The sequence below is a fragment of the Herpailurus yagouaroundi genome, unplaced genomic scaffold (genome assembly GCF_014898765.1).
Source record: "Herpailurus yagouaroundi ecotype Mexico unplaced genomic scaffold, PumYag 213, whole genome shotgun sequence".
Taxonomy (NCBI): domain Eukaryota; kingdom Metazoa; phylum Chordata; class Mammalia; order Carnivora; family Felidae; genus Herpailurus; species Herpailurus yagouaroundi.
This window is the reverse complement of record NW_024412444.1, coordinates 4,862,745-4,879,066: the sequence shown is the minus strand read 5'-3', so window position 1 is coordinate 4,879,066 and position 16,322 is coordinate 4,862,745. Positions and strand designations below refer to the sequence as shown.

General features: G+C 45.6%; 1 protein-coding gene across 4 annotated transcripts in view; it reads right to left on the bottom strand.

Moving 5' to 3' along the window:
• PRICKLE2 (prickle planar cell polarity protein 2) overlaps positions 1–16,322 on the bottom strand; it is a 332,250-nt gene that overhangs the window by 112,667 nt on the left and 203,261 nt on the right. Inside the window, exon 1 of one of the 4 annotated variants that reach the window (XM_040454534.1) lies at positions 7,905–8,343. The exons of the other annotated variants lie outside the window; for them this stretch is intronic. The gene's annotated coding sequence lies outside the window, so the exon portion shown is untranslated. Of the gene's footprint in view, positions 1–7,904; positions 8,344–16,322 lie in introns of those variants that run through there. 4 annotated transcript variants of the gene reach the window in all.

Below are 16,322 nucleotides of genomic sequence, written 5' to 3'. Positions count from 1 at the left end.
TCAGGATCATAGTTTGCACGCCTGCCGTGCCTTAAATCACAAGGAACCCTCAAATGGGTAACCCTGCTCTTCCTATTAAGGCAGAAAGGCGATGGGGTATATTGTCCAAAAATAAGACTGAACACCAACTTGGATTTAATTCCAAAAAACCAAAACTTCAGGAAACCAGAACCTTGCTTTCTCTGAATATCCCTCTTAGGTAGTAAGAGGGGGCTAGTTGAACTACCCAAGACAACAGTGCAAACACATATGCTTTTCAAAACTTCACAAAGCATTTGACTTTAATTCATATAAACTGGAACATTTTTTTACTTAAGACAAATACAACCTCACCTGGAAAACGCCTCACTGACTTCTTATAATTTCAGGGGCCCTGACTATTTAAATGGGCATACCAGAGAAATAAATACATCTAATAAATTTAATAAACACATTTAATATATTTAATAATTAAGTGTATTTGTTTCTATGGTATGTTTGTGAACACACACACACACACACACGCACACACACAAGTAAGTTCCAATATCTTTCACATCTATCATCCCTACAAGTTGCCAAAGTTCCAGAGTCAGATGGTGTACATGCAAATCCCAGCTTGACCATCTACTAGCCGTGGACCTTGGACAAGTTGTGTGACCTCTCTGTGCTTAGCTTCTGTAGAATACAGATGATAACAGAGTATTATCATGAGTATTCAATAAGATACAGCACATACAATTGTGAGCACAAGGCTTGGCACACAATAAGTAGTCATGAAATGTCATTAATTGTTTTTATGACTCTGTAGGAGAATCTCTGTAGGAGCTAAGTGATTTCTTTGAGGTGTACTCGAATATGGAATGATATAATTAGGATTAGAACCTGGGATTTCTGGGGGTGCCTGGGTGGCTCGGTTGCTCAAGTGTCTGACTTCGGCTCAGGTCATGATCTCATGGCTCATGGGTTCGAGCCCCGCGTCGGGCTCTGTGCTGACAGCTCAACGCCTGGAGCCTGCTTCAGATTCTTGCGCCTCCCTCTCTCTGTGCCCCTCCCCCACTCATGCTCTCTTTCTCTCTCTCAAAAACAAACATTAAAAACAAATTTAGAAAGAACCCAGGATTTCTGAATTGGGGTCAATTTTCTTTCCTGTGGAACACTCTGTTATAAAAATGGCTAAGAAGGCGCAGCATTGGCATCACCAGGAACCGTGTTAAAAATCCTGACTCTGGGGGGTGCCAGTAGGTTGAGCGTCTGACTTCAGCTCAGGTCATGATCTCGCGGCTCGTGAGTTCGAGCCTCGCATTGGGCTCTGTGCTGACAGCTCAGAGCCTGGAGCCTGCTTTGGATTCTGTGTCTCCCTCTCTCTCTCTCTCTCTGCCCCACCCCTGGTCATGTTGTCTCTGTCTCTCAAAAATAAAAGAACATTAAAAAATAAACAATTTAAAAATCCTGACTCTGGGAGCGCCTGGGTGGCTCAGCCGGTTAAACATCTGACTCTCGATTTCAGCTCAGGTCATGATCTCACAGTTTGTGAGATCGAGCCCCGCGTCGGGCTCTGCGCTGACAACACAGAGCCTGCTGGGGATTCTACCTGCTCGCATGCAGGTTTAATTAAGTAATTAAGTAGGTAATTTATTAAATAAATAAATTTAAAATGAAAAGAAAATCCTTAAGGGAAAACAATGCTGAGTCTGAATTTTAGCAACTCCCCAAGATGCATACACATTCAGCCGGAACAACCTCACTGTCTGGCACTCTGCAGGATGCTTGCATAGGTGACAGTCCTGGAGGACTTCTAGGAGTGAATGAGCAGCCCCAACACAGGGCAGGATCATGCAGACCCGCTTCACTAGCGTGAGGCCTCCAAAGGTCAGATGTGCCTCCAGGAAGCTCCAGGTCACTCTCTGGAGGGCTGCCGCTTCTCACCTTGCAGCCATATCCACAGCCCAGAGGGTCAGGTCCTGATATAAAACCTGACCTTCAAGTTCTCTGTGCCAGAGCAACCGACGGTGCAAATCACATGCCTCCACCGACGAGGTGGAGTTTCGTTCGGAAAGTTCACACTCATCAAGGTCAGTGCTGGAAGAGAACTTATAGATTATTTGATTCAGGACCTCCCTTTCAGGGATGAAAGAACAGAAGCTCAGAAAGGGAAACACATATATTCTAGTTAGAACCTGATGTGCCTACAACTGGGGATCAAAAGCTAACAAGGTTGGCCCCTGTCTACACTCCAACTGGGTTTGCCCATGTTTGCCTACAATTTCAGTACAGCAGAATTTCCCACCCTGCCTCTGGTCCAACAAAGGGCTGCTTCCACTGGCCTTTAGCTTTTACTCCTCATCTCAGTGTGTCTTAACTGACTTTCCAACCAACCTCCCTTCTATTCTAAAAGCCACACTCAAAACGGTGTTCTGTTTTAGTCTCTTCATGGTTGCTTCTCATCTTATCACAAGATTAACTGAAAGGATTTTAATTTGAGAGCTAAATAATGAAACGTTCCTCAAATGAGGGATCCACAGAAGTGATCTAGAAGACAAAGAAAAAACACGTGCAGCGTATATTATGGCAGGAAGTGTAAGCAGGTCCCAAAATAATGGACGTTACTTAGGCTTTGGACGATGATTATCCTGGGTTTGAACCCCAATTTTACTCTTTACTGTCTGTGTAACCTTGGGCAAGTTACTTAACTTCTAGGAGTCTTGGTTTCTTTTCTAGGAAAGAGAGCTAATAATATCTAGCTGCATAATTGCTGCAAGAATTAATAAGGCAAGGTATGTAAAGCATCTAATATGTCAGCTAGTCCACAGTAGGTGCTCTATCTATGACAGTTATTGCTTTTTCTACATATTCACATAAACGCTAACACACAGACTAGAGACAGATACACAGACACCCAAAACATTCTTACACGTACACTAACGGCTACTCTGAAAACCTATCTGACCCTGTGACCACAGAAAGTATGGTTGTTTCTCAGCTGAGTTCTGGAACTTTCCTGAACAAGCATCTCTGAGGACTCGCAAGTGGTGAATGGATGCCAAGAAAAGAGTTGGAAAAATGGCATCCTGCCCAGTTGAAATGAAATGCTAAGAATTCCTGTCCTAGTTACTTTTAACCCTGGATGGGGCCGGATCACATTTGTACGGTTTGATTTTACGAAGCCCAGAAGGGGTGGGCACTCTGGGGCCAGGGACGCTCCTGGAGTGAGCGATATGGAGGCTACTCAAGTCAGACCTCCATCATGAGGCACGGAGAGTGCCATACTGTCAAAGGTACCAAGCTGGGCTCCAACCCTGTGCCATATTCCAAGGAGTAAATGATGCCTGTGATCCCTCCGGTGCCTCGGGATGCTTTACATACAGGAGCTCAAATCTAGGACCAGCAAGAAGGGGGATACCAGAAATCGCTACTTTTCTTTCCTCCTACGGGTTCACTCTGCTGTTCTGAGTGAGCACGACTCTGGTAACACTTTCCCACACGAGGCCAGCCCTGACTTCCTTGAGGCCCCCACTGCCAACTAGTGATGTTTCCGGATTCTGTGCCCCCTCCAGGGTCATATCTCCTCATAAAAGTCTCAATCAATCAAGTCTCAACCAACTTGATTTTGACAGACTTTACAGCCACACATGTGCTGGAAGTTTACCATCTAGACCCACCATGGAAAGGCAGGTTCATGTTGTACCTGAAAACGTGCTCTTTTTAAATAATGCATTTTTCAAAATGGTCCGTGGTGCTTTGGTGGGAAACACATGCTCTGTTTAGCCACCAGTAGGGCTTGAGGATTTAAAATGGCTGCACTATGAATTCTATAGGACAGATGGGGAGAGGAATTTCTAGCTGAAGGAGAACAGAGGCTCCTGCCTTTGAGTTGCAACTTCACCCACGGGGAACCTTCAGCTTTACACTTTTATGGTGGATTGGAGACCGCTCTGATATTCTCTCAGCTGCTTCTGCATTCTGGCTGCTTCCCTCCTCCCCTCCTCCTAACCCTTCCATCTAGCCCCCCCCACCCCCTTGCTTCTTTCTCCCTCTGCCTTGTCCCCAGGGAAATAACAAAATGAGCAAGCCCCAGGCTTCAGACTCCGAACAAAGAGCTGCTCAAACAACAGGCCCAAGAAAAAAGAAAACCAAGTCTCCAAACTCAACTGACCAAGTCTGCAGTGAGATTTTGGAGGGCTTACCTTGTTGGAAACTCAGTGTGATCTTATCCAACATTTTCTCTCCTGCATCATTCAAACACACACACACACACACACACACACACACACACACACACACACACACACACACAAATTATAAAAACATGAACATTTCATTAAAAATCTTTACAGGTTGGGACAAGAGAAAAGAGGCAAGTACCAGTCATGAACATGAATGAGGCAAACACTTTCCCAGGGCCTAGCCCCAAAGCTTCTTAGTTTGTGACAGTTCACAGTCACCAGGACCTGGCTGATTTTTTTTTTTTTTTAATTTTTTTTTTTCAACGTTTATTTATTTTTGGGACAGAGAGAGACAGAGCATGAAGGGGGGAGGGGCAGAGAGAGAGGGAGTCACAGAATCGGAAGCAGGCTCCAGGCTCTGAGCCATCAGCCCAGAGCCCGACGCGGGGCTCGAACTCACGGACCGCGAGATCGTGACCTGGCTGAAGTCGGACGCTTAACCGACTGCGCCACCCAGGCGCCCCAAGACCTGGCTGATTTTTAAGTAAAACCGTCAAGGAGAGAGGGAAGAGGGAATGATTTTTGAAGGGCCTTCAGACACAAAAGAAGAGTCCTCGGCCAAACGAAAGCCACAATTCTGTCTGAGGGACAGAACATGGTCACTGGCGTGTGTTCGAAAACAACCGAGGGGAGAGAAGACCATGTCTTCAGGCTTCTGAAGACAGCCATTTCTGCTAATCCGCACCTGGCAGTGCAGTGGGGTGCTGAAAAGCTCCACACCAACTCAGACCCTTCGGAACTGATGTGTGTAGAAGCAGCATTATACTAGGCACCAACATTTGTCACCGCTGTGTCATTTAAGGTAAGGTGTTTTCCCTCTGCGGCCTTCAGTTTCCTCCATCAAATGAGCACGTAAGCTACTACCTCTTGCTGCTCACAGGTTTGGATTTAGTGGGAAATATGAACGTTATTGGTACCAGCAAGAAATAAAGTCCCAACACCTAGTAGGTACCAAGAATTGGGCAAGGACACCACAGCCACCATTTCACAGCCAGTGAGCTCAGGAGAATTGATTTCCTATTTTTACACGAGGAAACCAAAGTTCAGAGTGGTCAGGCAATGCTCTCAACACCACACACACCATCAGGAGATGTAAGGGAAATGGGCTGTTATCAAGATATAGATAGAATTCTCTCTGCAAACGCAACTTGACTAAAAAAAAAACAAAAGAAACCAAGAGTGACCAGCTTCCAATTCTGAGTCTCCTGAGATTCCTCTGGCTCCTTTAATCATTCTCCATTTGCCTTTCAAACCCCCACACTGGAGCTCCATTTAACATAAATTTAAAAGATGTTCAGAAGAGAGGCTAGAAACAGCTGTCAAACTGTGCGACTACACTCACAAGTCTGGAAGAGACCTATTGTGTCAGCGGAGACCAGACATGGGCAGCATGGCCTATTCCTTTCCCCTCACGGCACACCTCCACACTGGAGACACCCATATGGTGATATATATTCAGCCCTGGAACTTCTGAGGACCCAACCAGCAGCTGAAGCCCATAACCAAAGGCCTCTCAAGATGGAGAAAAAAAATGCGAAGTGTCTGCACTGAAAAGAAGAAAGAAGAGGACCGCCTCTCACAGGCAAAGTTGGAACTGAAGAGAAACGCGCACAGAAATCCAGAAATACGTCAATTCCAATTTGGATCCCACAGCTTTCTGCATGTGACTTGTCAGCTGCCCAAACAGGAGACCTTCTTTAAGCATGCCTGAGCACCAGCTAGTGCTAAATGATTTTCATTGTACCATCCGGCCACTTTGAGTTCCGCAAAATCCGGCAGCCCTGGATGGCACCCCTTATTCTGTCAATCCCCTCAGTAGGGTGCAAAGTTTCCTTGAGTGGGAACGGAGGTGGACATTACAGGAACTCGAGAGGACACCTTTTCTGCTAGCAACACCCCTTTGCAGACAAATGGATGGAAACATATTGCCTTTCCAGTGGACCGTTTTGTTTTTAGCAACGATGCTTATAATAATAAGGATAAAAAGGCAACAGTGGAGGCAGTAATGGCTAACATTTGCTGAACATTTGCCACGTGGCGAGCACCGTGCTGGGTGCTTTTTCTGTCATCTCAGTAAATCCGCATACCTGCCACACTACCTATAGGTTCTAGCGCTCTCCCCGCTATACAGCCAGGAATCACTCCTCAGAGAGAGAGCGCTAAGTATCTTGGGTGCTGTCTGAATCCAGAGTCTGAGTCCTCGGTCAACATTATGCCGTCCTGCCTAACCCCTAAGCTCCTTTCTCATTCTTTAGGCTTCCATCAATGTATCTTCCTTCCTCCATTTCTATTTATTCCCCTCCACTGTATGGTGAACCTTCACAAACCTGCCATTCCAAACAATGCTATTTTATTAATTTTGGTGGCCCCATGACTATTTATAGGCCAAAATGCCCAAGGGAGCCTACATGTTTTAATTAAAAAAAAAAAAAAGAATTTCTGAGGGGAAGGAGCATTTGATGGAAAGGCAAAACCTTTACAAGCACACGAGGAGCCATTAAATCCAAATTTCCAAAACGTGGCAATTCTGTCAAAGTTGTGACTTACTCTGGAGCCCATGAGGACACTCATCCTGACCCATCTGTGAAAGCCATCAGCAGCCAATAAACCTTCTGGGGAGCAGGATCAGAGTTGCCAATTCGGCCTCCAGCAAGGAGGCCAGGCTGCTTCATTTAGTTTAAGTCTCACTGAGATGGTTTACAGCACTCTCTGGGAAGGGATGTTCAAGCAAAGCAAATTGCAGCCTTGCAAGCTGAGGCTTTGGTCCACGGCAGTCCATGCCGACATTTTCACGGCACACTGGGGCCCTCCCCTGACTGTGGTCATGGATGCACCGCCTGGAAGCAGAAGTCTCTTGCCGGGGAAATAATATATGTGCCTAAATTATACAAGAGCCACGCTTGGACCGGCGGATGGCATCGCATCTGGTACAGATCACTTACCCTGGTGTGATTTGGCCCAGCCCAGATTATTTATGGTTCATAAAAGTCCCGTCAGACCCCAGCATATTCTAGGACCACACAACAATGAGTAATGGGATTAAAGATCTGGATTTCATCGCAAGACCTCCATGGCAGATTAGTAATGCTATGATTGGTTTTTGGGAAACCAAGAGTGGGGAGCACTAAGTATGAGCACTCCTCTAAAAACCCAACGTAGAGAACACAGTGAGTCATGTGTTTCAGCCCGGCTGTGCAGTCGTATTTGGGAGCTCTGTCACCATCTCTAATATGAAAGCACTGGCTAAAATTAAACCCGAATTAACCAAGCACCATTTCTTCACCTGGAAGTCTCAGCTAACTCCTCATTCCCCAGACGCTCTAATGGTTTCTGACACCCTGAGCAGAAATGACTACTGGGGATGAACACTACCAGGTGTTTGGTTTTTAAACCCTCTCCCCTTTTATTATTATTTTGCGAAGATAACTGCACTTCCTTTACAGAACGGCTGCTTCTAAAGCACGAAGACTGAAGCGTTTCTTCAAGACTCCCTACAGCTGTGACATGTCACTTTGCAATTGAGCTTTCTAATCAGCATAGAAAAGGTAAAAGGTGCCAGAGGACCACTAAAAATGTCACTTGACCAAGATAATGGAGCTGTGATAACCTCTCCTAATGCAAACCATTTACATCCAGCCTTCTCATCCTCCCTAGAAAATACACAGTTGTCCAATATGTGAATCAGAACAAATTTCTTACCTATCTCCAGGGAGGATAAAATGCTCAGTCTTGGGAGAAGCTTCAACCAGACCCTCTGAGCTTGTCAATTGCCACAGTTCACTTTCTCCCCGGGGCTGGCTTCTAAGAACGCAAGCAGGACCGCAGGCAGCCAAAGCATCTTCTTCTGGAAACCCTCCTCAAAATCTAGACCCTTCCCGACAGCAGAAGCAGGCTCCAGCTCGAGCTGCTCATGGAAAACAGCACTGCTGGATGGAGACCCTGCTGGGCACCCACCAGGGGAGGGGGGGAAAAAGTGTGACTTCTACCCTTCCTCTGGATCCGACTGCCTTCCAGAGAACCCAGCTTCTCAATCTGCAGGAAGTCACAGACCCCAGCTTTAGCGTCACCAACTGATCCCGAGCCAGACTCAGGGCGACCAGTCAGCTGGTCGCAGAGCCCAAGACACTGAACCAGGAAATGTGCAGCTCGACCAAAAAAAAAAAAAAATACTAATAATAATAACTGTCGCTGGAGAGGCTGGTGGTGCCGGAGAAGTCGCTGTTGCAGTGCCCACATCCTCCGCATGCTAATGAAGCCGTGACGTCAGCAAGTCAGTCACGGCATCTGGACGTCCCGTCCCGCTGCCCAGCACCGAGATTTATTTACATGTAAATTAGCCTCGCCTTCCAAATCAATAATCCCCAAGCCAGGGAGAAGGGAAGAAAGCCTTCTCGGGATGCAAAGGCCCTAGCTCTGTAACCTCTGAAGGAATACAAAAATAACACCGGTAAGAAGAGAGGCTTTAAAGATACATGCCTTTTTTTTTTTTTTTTTTCTTTTTTAAAGGCTGTGCTCTTATGTGCTGGGGATCAAATCTGGGCAGTTATCAACCTGAGCGCCTGTTTCAGATTATATTATGCACCAACCCAGGAGTGGAATCCTAGCTCGTCTTTTCCTCCCCCAAAACTGTGTCGAGTCTTCAAATGCCTCTACTTTTCTCTTTTTAACTTTCATTTCCGGGTGTTTGCTGGCTGGAGACTGGGTCCTCCTTGAATTTTTGTGCACGTCTGAAATAAAACACAAGACTACCTTCCTCAGGTGCCTGGGTGATGAATGAGTCATTCCCTCCCTTAACCCCTGACCCTAGCTCCTCCTGAGTAGAAGAGATGAGAAAGCATAAATCAGCCAAGGGGCATTTGAGGACCCTGAGACCCTTAGAGAGCACTGCTTCCATTCTTCCATTTTACAGATTCTGAAACTGAGGCTTCGAGTAGAGAAGGGTTTTTTTTCCCATAGTCACAATGGGACTTCAGCAAGGACAGGCTAGAACTCACATTTTCTGGATCTCCGACCAGACCTTTGGGTCTCTAATTGGATCTCTAACTCCCCATCTGCTGCACCAACAGGGGCCCATCCAAGCAATCATGAAGAAAGAACTCAACAGGGCTGGGCAGTCCTGGGTCCGAATCCCAGCTTTAATTTATGCAAGTGATGGGACCCTGGACTAGTAGCTTAACTCTTGGGGGTGTTCAGTTTCTTCATGTGTACCAACCCTTCATTTAGTATGTTCTGAACACCTGCTCTGTGCCATGCACTGTTCTGAGGACTAAGCACAGACACAGTATTTGCTCTCTCCTAGCTCAGAGTCTGAGGCAATAAAGTAAAAATATTGAACGCAACCATAGTGAGGATTGACACGATATCACACTCACTAAGTAACAGTTCTTTCCGACATTTTGGATGAAGTAAAAAAAAAAAAAATCACCAAGGCCTTCTTTCCACTAGGATGGTCATCGTTTCTATCCTTGGAGTATTTCCATGGTCATCTTTTACTGTTTAAAATCAATTGTTCTTTCAATGCTGCCTAGGCAGTATGCTGGGCCAGGGGAGACCCAAGTGCAAGCCAATATGCCGACCCTGTGCCTGAGATCAAGGGAGAGCTGCGGGTTCCTTCGGTGGTGCGTGAGGAGGATGGGGGGACTGGGGAAGCTAGGAGACAGGTGTAGTCCATCATGCACAGAAGCGTCCCCAAGGACAAAGCAGCCAGCACGGTTCCTTGCCCATACTCCCTGGACTGAAGAACCCACTCTGATGAGCTCTGCCCTTCCAGCTGGAGTTCCTGAAGCTTCAAATGAATTTCTTTGTCAGATGTGGGGAAGTTTAAATTATGTCTTTTGTTATATGTAATTGTATTAATAATGCTTAATAACTTCTTTCAGAATGCCTCTCTCCGGTTCAGAGAAGACCTTTCAGGGTGAAAATCACGGGACTGGCGTAACTTTTCACTAAGAGAAACAGAGTACAAACCAATGAGCAACACTCTGCGTTCGGTCTCCATCGTGCAGAGCTCAGGGCATGTGGGGAAGCGGATGGTTCCCCTAGACCTCAGTATCCTTCAGGATACTTCAGGATCAGCAAATACAACAACTGGGGGCCACCAATGGCAATGAGGCATCCTACCCTGGTGTGGCCATGGAGAAGTCACTTCAACTTTCTATGCCCGTGTCCCAGTTTCTTCATCTGAAGGCGAGCCCACTACTCTTTGATGTACTTACTATCATATGAGAATGCTGAGAAGCAGTTCACAAGTGACTGGCAGGAAAGCAATGAAGAGGCAGGCTGGCACGTGACTACCAACTTTACAAGAGTGCACAAAATAACATGGGGGAGGGAAGCTATGGCCTGGGGACGGGCCCCGGCTCTGATATTAGCTGACTGCAGGATGAGGGGCCATACGTTTTCAGGTACAGAGGAGGGAGAGTAATAGTGCCTACCTTTGCAGAGCTGTTTAGAGAATCAAATAATCCTCAGTAGGAAGCATTTAGCACTGAGCCTAGCACACAGCCAACATTCTGTAACCGTGAGCTCTTGGTAGGGGACGTAATGTTGTTTTTGCTGTTAACTTCGGCATTAATTAGTTACCTGACTAGGCAAGGTTCAAAATATGGCAGCAACCGGGTTGATGGAGACTGCAACATCCTCCCTACTCCTAGGGTAGAACTCAAAGTTCCACCCAACGTGGGTGAGCTGCTGACATGCTCTTCCCACGTGAAACACCACAAATATTTGCAAGCGCTATGAAACTAGGAAGACAGCAACAAAAATGACCAAGAGGCACTAGGGGCCTCCTCCTCTGAAGCTGCACAACACGGCAAGACAGCTATATTTCTGGCAAGCAAAGACACTTCATCCATCATTCAGGTACCCATTCACTCATTAAATGAGCTCCTACTATTAGTCACTGTGTGAGGCCTCAGGGACATCACGGTGACCAAGACAGACGTGAACCCTGCCTTAAAAAAAAGCTTAGGAATGAGAGGGGAAGACAATTAAGCAAGCAATTAGAGCAAGGGTGATGCACGTCAGAGGAGGGCACGTGCTGGGTTCCCAAAGGTCTAAAGGCAGTCAGGAGGGGGACGGTGCAAAAGCATGCTGAAGTCCTTGAGACAGCATGTACTCTGTGAGCACAGCTTAGTGATGGGGAATCTGGACAGCTATGCATCATCCTGTACAGATTGCTGAAATGATAAAGCCTACAGATCAGTAATTCTTCATGACCATGATATTCATCCTGGACACCATTCTACTCAGAATTTTTATTTTTATTTTTTTAAATTTTCTCTTAACATTTATTTATTTTTTAAAGACAGAGAGAGACAGAGCATGAGCAGGGGAGGGGCAGAGAAAGGGAGACACAGAATCTGAAGCAGGCTCCAGGCTCCGAGCTGTCAGCACAGAGCCCGACGCGGGGCTCAAACTCACAGACCGTGAGATCACGACCTGAGCCGAAGTCGGCCGCTTAACTGACTGAGCCACCCAAGCACCCCGCTACTCAGAATTTTTAGAAAATATACTATTAGTAGGGTGCCTGGGTCGCGTAGTCAGTTAGGCATCAGACTCTTGGTTTTGGCTCAGGTCATGATCTCACAGTTGCTGAGCTCAAGCCTCCACATCAGGCTCTGCGTTGTGACAGCTCAGAGCCTCTTTGGGGTTCTCTCTCTCTCTCTCTCTGACCCTCCCTGGGCTTGTCCTTGCTCTTGCTCTGCCCCTCTCTCCCAAAATAAATAAACTAAAAAAATGAAAAATAAAAGAAAATACACTGTTAGGTACTAGACAAAGTGAGACCACAACTTCTCGGAAATGTCAGAGACCTGGCAAACTGGGACAAAACTCACAGTGGTTTTTACAAAAACAGAGTGGAATTTCACATTCACAACAGCAAACCTCTTGGTAGGGGGTGGCAGGGAAAACAGGTGATACGTATGAGACACTCAGTATAGTATCTATCGGGATCTGTGAAATTTAGGACACTCTTGTGGAGACAAGGACACAAGTGCTGACCTTCAGAACTTTCTGTTTGGATAGAAACTAAGCTATTTACATAAAGTGGCTAAAACTGCATACTGCATATAGGAAGAGAGGCACAGAAGACTAGATTAATTGCGGCTGACATGATCAGAAGTCAGGGAAAGTAGGATTTGAGTTAGGTTGAAGGTCAAAAAAAATCTTTTTTTTTTTCTTTTGGAACAGGAAAACATTTTTATATTGGGGGCGGGTTGGGGGGGGAGGCCTTACACAGCGTGACACAAAATCCAGAAGCCATAAAGGAAAAGTCTACTCTAATTGCCAAGGTCAAATTTGAGCTGCTGGAAAGGGTATTGCAGGCAGGTGGAACACAAACATGAGAGACCAGTGTTCGCATCAACGCAGAATTCAAGATTTGTCTGCAAGGACACAAGACAGGGGAAAAGCACCAAAGGTATGCTGGCGAGGGCTGACCAAGAGGGCGCTCCCCACATTAAGGGAAATCGGATGGGCTTTGCATTCCGGCCAGCAACTGTCAACATCTTGCTAGAGGATTGCAGGGAAGGGTGAGCGAATCACTGCTGGGCGGCTTCTAGAAGAGAAGGGTACATGAGGACTGTGAGGCAGTGAGGACGATGGCCCCCTAGATGAAAGGCTCTGTGGATGATAGTCATGGTGACAACCGTCTGTCTCCACTGCTAGAGGGGTAAAATAAGATGGAATGGGGACTTAAAAAAATTTTTTTTAATGTGCATTTTTGAGAGAAAGGAGAGAGAGACTGAACACAAGCGGGGCAGGGCAGACAGAGAGGGAGACACAGAATTCGAAGCAGGCTCCAGGCTCCGAGCTGTCAGCACAGAGCCTGATGCGAGGCTGGAACCCAGGAACCATGAGACCATGACCTGAGCCGAAGTCAGAGGCTTAACAGACTGAGCCACCCAGGCGCCCCCTAGAACGGGAACTTTAAATGAACGAAAAATAAATTTCATCTGGACTCAAGGAAGACGTTTGACCACTGACATGGTAAGAACTGGCATGGGTCACCCAGAGCAATGGAAGCTTCTTGGTCTCGGAAGCACTTTCAAAAAAGAAAGAGCACCAGTCCCCTCTGGTTTAGATTAAGCACCTCCTGGCCCTGCTACTGTGAAATCCTCATTACCGTAAGGGAGATCACCCGTGTTTCAAACCACGCATCTAACAAAGGTCATGTGTTCAGTTTAGTTTATTTTATTAAAAAAAAAGTATGTGTGTAGAATATATTAGATATATCCACATAATTATAAAATATAAACTATACATAATTCATTTTATAATTACGTGGATAATATCTAATATAGCCTACACACACACTTTATATTATATATATTTATATTTATTATATATTATATATTATATTATATTTATATAATATATTATATTATATATTATATATATAATATATAAAGCACATTCTTGAAAACCATATATATATATATATATATATATATATATATGGGGAGGGATAAATATATATACATATGTATAGATTTTATATAGTTTCAAAAAATCCCCACATTTCAAAATCTAGTAAATTTTCTAGAGAGGGGGAGGGGAGGCTGACAAGTCTTTTATTAGCAGGGGCTGGACTGGGATGCAGTACACACACAGTTGTAATCTCAGTGGTGTCACATTAAAGGTTGAGTCCTCATTCATGCAAAGTCAGCTGGAGGTGCAGGCGATCTCCAGGTACCTCCATTCCAAGCAGTGACTCAGGGATCTAGTCTGCTTCCTCCTTGCGTTTCTGTGGCTTCAACACCTTTATTTTCATTTTATTTTTTTTTAACGTTTATTTATTTTTTTGAGACAGAGAGAGACAGAGCATGAGCAGGGGAGGGGCAGAGAGAGAGAGGGAGACACAGAATCCGAAACAGGCTCCAGGCTCCGAGCGGTCAGCACAGAGCCCGACGCGGGGCTCGAACTCACGGACTGTGAGATCATGACCTGAGCCGAAGTCGGACGCCCAACCGACCGAGCCACCCAGGTGCCCCTTCAACACCTTTAATATCCAGGTTACAGCGACAGGAGAAGAGAGAGCCGGGGGTGCGTGTAGGTGCTTTAGCCTAGAGGCAAATGATGCCACTTCTATTGATGAACTTGTCACATGACCTCAACCGACTGCAGAGGGGCTGCGAAGTACAGGCCCCGGGAAGAAGAGGCAAGAAGAGATCACGGGGAACCCTGTTACCATGTACCACAGCTGTCCATTTTTATTTTCACCATGGATTTAATGTAAATCCATTAGCACGCTATACTAAAGCCATAATGTCTTAAAATAAAGGGATATTTAATACCAAAAAAAAGATGATAGTTCTAAATGAATACTAGAGATCAAAGTTGCATCAGTTTTGCTCCAAAAAGAAACAACAAAAACCACAGTCAGGATTTGTATGAACTCTCAAGCAATAGCAGCCAGCCCACAAAACCACACAGATAATAAACTTGGGAGGCATCTATAATGCACGTAAAGATACACACAGTGCCCACCAAGGGCAGGTAAAGATCCACAAGGCACCCACAAAGGTGGAGCTGCCTCCCTAAGAAAGAAATGCTCCAAAGAGATTCTCCTCGATAGTTCCTAACCACTTTTCCAATTAGGACTTACAATAAAAAATCTGCCTCTTGCAACAGAAAGACCTAAATTCCAATGTGCCTCTATAACCTCGTCCCTGCATGACGCGGTAACAACAGCCACTCATCTTTTCTAAGCCTCAGGTGTTCCATCTGCAAAATGGAGACATCTATCTACCAAGGGTTTGGGTAAATGAGATGAGTTAAAGCATATAAAGGACTCTGAGGAGTATCTAGCATCCAGTTAATATTAATGTTACTCCCCACTTGGTTTTCAGACAAGGGGACAAGAATGAGAGGTGCCAACATAAAGTATACAATCGCTTGTGACAGACTTAAGGAACGACCCACCCCAGCACCCCTTATTTATTGCCCATTTAAGATTCCCAAGCATAAATGTTTCTCAGGCCATGGACGCATTTCTGAATCTCATGAAAAATAATCTGGCACACCCTAAAACCAAAAGAAAGGCCTTCCTTTCCTCTTTTACGCCATTTTAGGAATCTGCCTCATCTCAGACATTTTCATTATTCTTGATCCCGCTAACCTAATGCACCAAATTCTACCACGGCCTCTTATCCTTTTTTAATTACATTAATTAAAAGGAGAAGTGTGGACAGGCGAGCATGGACAAATCAAAATGAAAGACTGCTAAAGATCCTGCTCCCTCCTCCCAGAAAGATTAAAAGCTGCATCGATGATTTAAACATGCTTTGCACTGCACATTTCCATGAAAATATTGTGAAACTGACACGATGTGGTAGCAAACATTGCTTTTGTTTCAGAAAAAGAAAGCTGTACTTATTACAGCAGCTTTTTCGAAGTACTCATTTTCATTAAACAGCTGAGTAGCAACCTGAATTTTCTCTTGGAAAGGACCAGAAGAACGAGCAAGAGCCACACAGGGATGCTTCGTTTTTCCAGCACTTCCTAAATGTAAGCACGAGAGCTTCTACAGGCTTCTCTTGGGAGAGAGAGCTGGCAGAATGGAAGATACCCCAGAAAAAAAGCTGAAAAACTCTCTACCTCAGAAAATAGCAAACTTGAAGCACCCGGGTGGCGCGGTCAGTTAAACATCCAATTCTTGATCTTGGCTCAGGTCATGATCTCACGGTTCGTGAGTTCAAGCCCCACATTGGGCTCTGCACGGACAGCTCAGAGCCTGCAGCCCACTTCAGATCCTCTGTCCTCCCCTCTCTCTCTGCCCCTGCCCCCACCCAAAAGTAAACAAACATTAAAAAAAAAAAAAAAAAGCAGGTGTGTCCCAATCAGGATGTGGTGTGTTGGGAATCACTTATTATTAAAAACAAAGAGAGGGGCGCCTGGGTGGCGCAGTCGGTTAAGCGTCCGACTTCAGCCAGGTCACGATCTTGCGGTCCGTGAGTTCGAGCCCCGCGTCAGGCTCTGGGCTGATGGCTCGGAGACTGGAGCCTGTTTCCGATTCTGAGTCTCCCTCTCTCTCTGCCCCTCCCCCGTTCATGCTCTGTCTCTCTCTGTTCCAAAAATAAATAAACGTTGAAAAAAAAATTAAAAAAAAAAAAAAAA